Source organism: Trichomycterus rosablanca, chromosome 3 (genome assembly GCF_030014385.1).
Source record: "Trichomycterus rosablanca isolate fTriRos1 chromosome 3, fTriRos1.hap1, whole genome shotgun sequence".
In the NCBI taxonomy this organism is placed as follows: Eukaryota; Metazoa; Chordata; class Actinopteri; order Siluriformes; family Trichomycteridae; genus Trichomycterus; species Trichomycterus rosablanca.
The window spans coordinates 24,273,848-24,279,847 of NC_085990.1; the positions used below are offsets into that span (position 1 = coordinate 24,273,848).

The following is a 6,000-nucleotide window of genomic DNA, read 5'->3' on the forward strand; positions in this document are numbered from 1 at the left end:
TAAAAAATGATCTACTACTGCCACAACTAAAAACACTGTTTAAACACAATAAAAATCATCTACTACTGCCACATCTAAAAACACTGTTTAAACACAATATAAATCATCTACTACTGCCATATCTAAAAACACTGTTTAAACACAATTAAAACCGCTTTATAAATGATAATCCAGCAGGGTTTAATAATCAAAAAAATCTAAAATCTAAATCTAAAAGCCGTAAAGCGAGATGTGTCATGTGAACAGCAGCTCGAACATAAGTGAAACCAAAAATGCTACTAAATGTTCTGTGTGTAAAAGTTAAAATAAAAACAGCATTTTTGCATAAGTGTGATGTTGTAGGTTCTGTATTTATTCCTTTAAAATATTTGTTTCACAGTCTGAGCATTGTTATTTAGATAGCTAGTTTAACCATGGTGCATTGAGACATGTATTATTACTGCTTAGTTGTTTGAGAGGAGAAATGACGGTATCGGATTGGTATCGGCAGATACTCAATTTGCAGTATCGGTATTGGTATCGGACATAAAAAAGCGGTATAGAGCCGGCCCTACTCCATACATAATGCACCAGGCAACAGAAAGACATAACCACAAACAAATCGCATCTTTTTCACCTGGTAAACCGATAAGAAGAGCTGTCGTTATCATATATATAAATGCACTAAATTATAACATTGCATTTTTTGACTTATCACACATTCAATTCTACAAATTATTGCAATGTTATTAATACAAAATTAATACAAATGATACATGTTTAGTGTCACAATTAATTCCTATAAAAAACCAACAACAACTAGATTAATAACCTGATGATTGGACAATTCTTTTCAGCACCATCACTGGTCTGCAAGGGTTAAATTCACCAGCACCTTCTAATTACTTCTATGTGGTATGAACCATTCATTATGTTTACAGCATAACACAATAGCACACACACCAGTCAATTCTTTTGTGAGTTATGGGAACAAAAATTGCATCCTTAAGACAGTTCTATTTGAAACACACACACACACACACACACAAGCACACACACACACACGCGCACACACAGTTTAATCCAATAGAAAGATGTACTAATGGATTTTGCAGTTCAACACTAGCCAAGCAGCTGCGCTGTGCACAGCAGTGTAATGCTTTTTGTATGGACGCTAACAGTAATATGAGCAGATCAAATCTGATTTTAATTCAGCAAGGCATGCTTATAAGGTCCATAAATACCCAGACAAAAGGTACCAAACAGGAATTTTAATGTGCACACAATTATCAATGGGTTCTGTCTTTTGAAACAGGAGTCAGTGCTGTTGTGACTGTGCTTACAGGAGTCTACATGACTACTGGTAAAAGTCTATTGTTTGGTAAATGCTAAACAAAAAAGAGTTACATTTAAAGCAAACCAGATTATTATGATGTACAACATGTGTGCAGTGAAAATTATATCATGATATTTTGAGCTGCTACAAAGGTAAACAGCGAAACAGTTACAGCTACTTTGAACACAGAGGTTTAAATGGCTTATTTATTTAATGTCTACAAGAAAAATAATAAAAAATAATACAGCAAAGCAAGACATAAAAAATCAAAAACATTAGAAAGACATTACAAATTAATTACCAAATTATTAACCACTTATAATAATTGGTGAACATAATAATAATAATAACAATTGTAGTAATTGCTATTATTTTTATTATTATTGTAGTAATTATTATTATTATTGTAGTAATTGTTATTGTTGTTGTTATTATTATTATTATTGTAGTAATTATTATTGTTATTATTATTATTATCATCATTGTAGTAATTATTATTATTATCATTGTAGTTATTATCATTATTATTATTATTATTATTATCATTGTAGTAATTATTATTATTATTGTCATTTTAGTTATTATTATTATTATTATTATCATCATTGTAGTTATTAGCATTGTTATTATTATTATTATTATTATTTTAAGGTTTGCAGTTAAAAGGAATTTTGGGTTTTGGTTTTTTTTCACCCAGGAGTCTTACACCTGCCTAACACTAGGATACAATAATAATAATAATAATAACTTCTCTAAGCGTCATTCGTCTATAGCTGTAAATCCCTACAGATTAAACTTTCTCCTGGATGCAGTCAAACTTTTGTGAGTCTCTTTACTGTTCCCAGACATTTTTTGTAAATGCATTAGTCCAAATGAATAACTTACATTTATGCAGTATCACCATTAGAATCAAGGTCCATAAAGGTCTATAACTAAAGTTCTATAAAATAATTAAAAGATAAAATAATGTATATCACATCTGTTTTTTTTCACATGTAGCTACATTTTATATATTTTTTCTTATAGAATTATAAATTATTAATGTGAACTCTGAATTTTAATACTTATTCATAAATTTATTCATTCATGTTGCACTGTTACACTGACCCTGCCTCTGGCCACATTTCTGCATCAGGGCACTTCTGGGACCTGAGCTTAGACTTAACAGAAAAAAATAAATAAATTAAAAAAACATTTTAAAAAGCATGACTTCATAGAATCAACTCTGAAACAACCGTGCCATAAAATCTTTCTTCCTTCTGTTGTCAGACTCTATAACCAGCACCGCCCCAAACACAAACAATCACCATCACAATAATTATGTTCTTTATATCTGCGCTCATCTAAAGCAAACTTGAAGCATGTGCAAAACCTGTTTAAAACAGTACAACATTTGTTGAACTTTGTGCCATACCAGTTGGTGCAATATCTGTTAACTTCTGTTAAAGACTGTTTTTGTCATTTTTATATTTTTTTATATTTCCTACATTTCTATTATTTATATATGTATAAACATTTTTCTATATCTCTTTATCTCTTTAAGTTGCTGTAATGATGCAAATTTCCCCCTGTGGGATAATAAAAGGCTATCTTATATCTAGGTTTTTTTATTTACAATATAATACCTACATCCGCTGAATTCCTGAATTCCCTCGTACAGATTTAAATGAGACGATTATTCATTTGAAATAGATTTTGCAGTCCTAAATCAACAATGTTATCATACCAGAGAAATAATCATGATATGGAGTGTTGATTTGTAGAATTCTACACATATGAGGTTAAACCAGTGGTCACAGATCGTACCCACCACTTCAGAAATTTGCATTGCCGTCTAAAATAAACAGTGTGCTAATAATGCTGAATTTCTAGGTACGATGATCAGTAAATCCCTAAACCATTTATCTGCTTTAAACATAGTGTTAAAAAAAGTACAATAATTTATTTAATGACAGTGCATATGAAAGGAAATGTTTGTAGTTATGACAGTCAGGAATGTAGAACTGGACATGCTGACCACAACTTTTGAGAGGGTAATAAAAGCTGGCACGTGGAACCAAGCGTGTTGTGTTTTAGTGTTTTAGTACCACAGTGCAAGGTCCTACACTTTCAATACCGATCCTATGCTTCAATACAGTGCTAACAAACTAGGAGGTGTTCATTTACCATCATGATTTTTTATATACTCATTATTGTCCACTCAATTATGTCAGACTAATTAAGCAATGTTGAGTAAAAACCCAAAATATATTTATAAATATAAAAGACACAGTTAGTAAAGGATCACCGTAGGTTTTCAGTTTAAGTCTGTTGGATTATTCTTGACGCCTTTATATAAGATAGTTCAGAACTGTGTGCTAATTTAGCCGTCTACATTAACCTAAAGTCATTTGTTTTGAGTAAAACCAATCTTTGTATATTAAATTCATGCCGTGAATGAATCCATCAGTTGATTTGTTTCTTCAGCACATTACAGTAGGTTTAAGTCCACGCTGTGAGATAATTATGGTTCTCATTTCAGATTGTAGGTATCAGTTAAAAACTACAAGTGGTAATCCATCACTGTTGGTGTTAATTTCACACCCTTAATGAATGCAACACTTCATATGGTGTCCATTTAAGGTTTCCCGTAATTGTTCATAGCTAGTTCCACTGTTGCCAACACTGTAAATGACAATACATACTCTACAACACATCCCTAATCAGTTTATTTACAATAATATGTTCATTTAAGGCAGTTGGAAACAATGTGTAATCACTATGCAATGTATTTAGATCTGGATTATTATTAAAGTTATTTGTTACATATTGTAGGTATTTTATTCAAAAAAACAATTAAGTTAATTAAAGCTAATTCAAGGCTGTAAATCTTGTGCTGTAATAGGGTTATGACTAGTTACCCATGCTCTAGTCATCCATTTTTAATACACACTGTAAAATAGTGTGCTTGACATTGTATGCAATATTTTATTACTATAAGGGCTTATTCTGCTTACACTGCATGAGTGGATTCAACAGTGACAGTAAGAGACATTAACTCCGAACTATGAATGTCCTTATCTGCTGCTGGAAATGAATCCATAGCTGTAGGCATCAATCTACAGTAAGATTTATTTACAGCTCGTAGGTAATTATATAAAACCAGACCTGATTAATTCCTGACAGCATTTATTTGAAGGCTACATGTAATATTTTATTTGTCACAGTAGGTTACAGTACCTTGATGTATCTGGAATGCTATGTTGTGAATTAAATTAATAATGTTTGTGTTAATTCACGCACTGAATTCTGTAGGTACAGTGTGTATAGAGGTGTGTATCCAGTAGGTTTTGCCTGACTGTATTTATTTGGTGCTGTAAATTCATCAGCATGCTATTTTCTCTGCCACTTAATGTAACACTGAAGGTGTTAATTCCTTTACGTATGTTGGTACTTGACAGGATAAATAAATCTAGCACTGTAAGGGTTTATTAACATAATTTAACATAAAAGTTACTTTAGTTTTGTGGATAATGATTTCAATTGATGAATGTATGCCTATTGGTAGTAAGGATGTACAGTAATTCCAAATGAGAAGTTGATTCAACACTGTGCATGTGCACTATGAAGAATGACCAGGTTGATTCTTATATCACAGAGTATAAATCATTCCAGCTGCAAAGTTAGCCTATAAATGGTCATCATACCCTGTCAGTGTTTATTTGCTCCTGTAGGAGTTAACCCAACACTGCAGGTTTTAATTTAAGGTTGTACGTGTTAATAATACCTGTGGATTTATTCAGTTTTATTATGTGGAATATGTGTTATTTCAGATTGCAATTAAATTCACACTTTACTACTTCATTCATCCTCTATAATAAAAGGTTAATTAACGTGGTAGGTGTTGATTTATACATGTTAATTCAGCTGGGTATGAATTAATTGCTCACTATACGTGTTAAATCTACACCTCGGGATCTCTGAGTCTGAGCCACTCGCATCATTAGACCCTAACAGCAAGAGTTTTGTACTGGCTATTCCTTACTCCGTCTCTTACATTTTCATTTTTCTATCCAGTACTGTCAGTGTTTAAACTATGTTTCTAATGAAATAGTGTATGCATTACTAAAATCAAAACATGCATTGGGCTATATTGACAGGTTTACTGGGAAAGCCATAAACACACACACACACATTTAAGAAATCAGAAGCATGCATGTTTGCAGGTTGGTATGTTACTTACATTATTGTGATCTGGCTGAATCCTCTTGTTAATAAATAGTGCAACAAGTTCAGGAAAAGAAGGCGCAAGATGCTTTCCTTAATGCGATCAGGTCGAGGGGGAAAACACACACAGTCAGACTCAGTAAAACGCTCACACACGTGAACTCGGCCTGGCAGCAAGCATCACCCAAAGTTGATGACCAACACCCCTCCCTCCTAAAACGAGCTGACTAATTTAAAAGTAGGAAAACGGGGCGTGGGTGTCCGACAGCACGTCAATCCAGCGTGATGCGATCTGATCCAAATTAACGCAGTTTCAGGATAAATAAATAGCGCAAGGAGAGAAAACAGATCAGAAACTGTTGTCCGATGTGTTTCAAATCCAACAAAATTCCCTTTTTATACAGACAAAACGTCTGGGTGAAACTTCTCGCTGATGTCCCGTGCTTGGATCGATCTTTGCATTTCGACTTTGCAAATCC

At 32.8% G+C, this 6,000-nt stretch overlaps 1 protein-coding gene across 2 annotated transcripts in view; it reads right to left on the reverse strand.

Moving 5' to 3' along the window:
- Positions 1–5,749, reverse strand: part of ntng1a (netrin g1a) — a 241,765-nt gene extending 236,016 nt beyond the window's left edge. For both annotated transcript variants that reach the window (XM_062991104.1, XM_062991103.1), the window contains exon 1: positions 5,538–5,749. The gene's annotated coding sequence lies outside the window, so the exon portion shown is untranslated. The remainder of the gene's footprint in view (positions 1–5,537) is intronic.
- Positions 5,750–6,000: the final 251 nt, after the last annotated feature.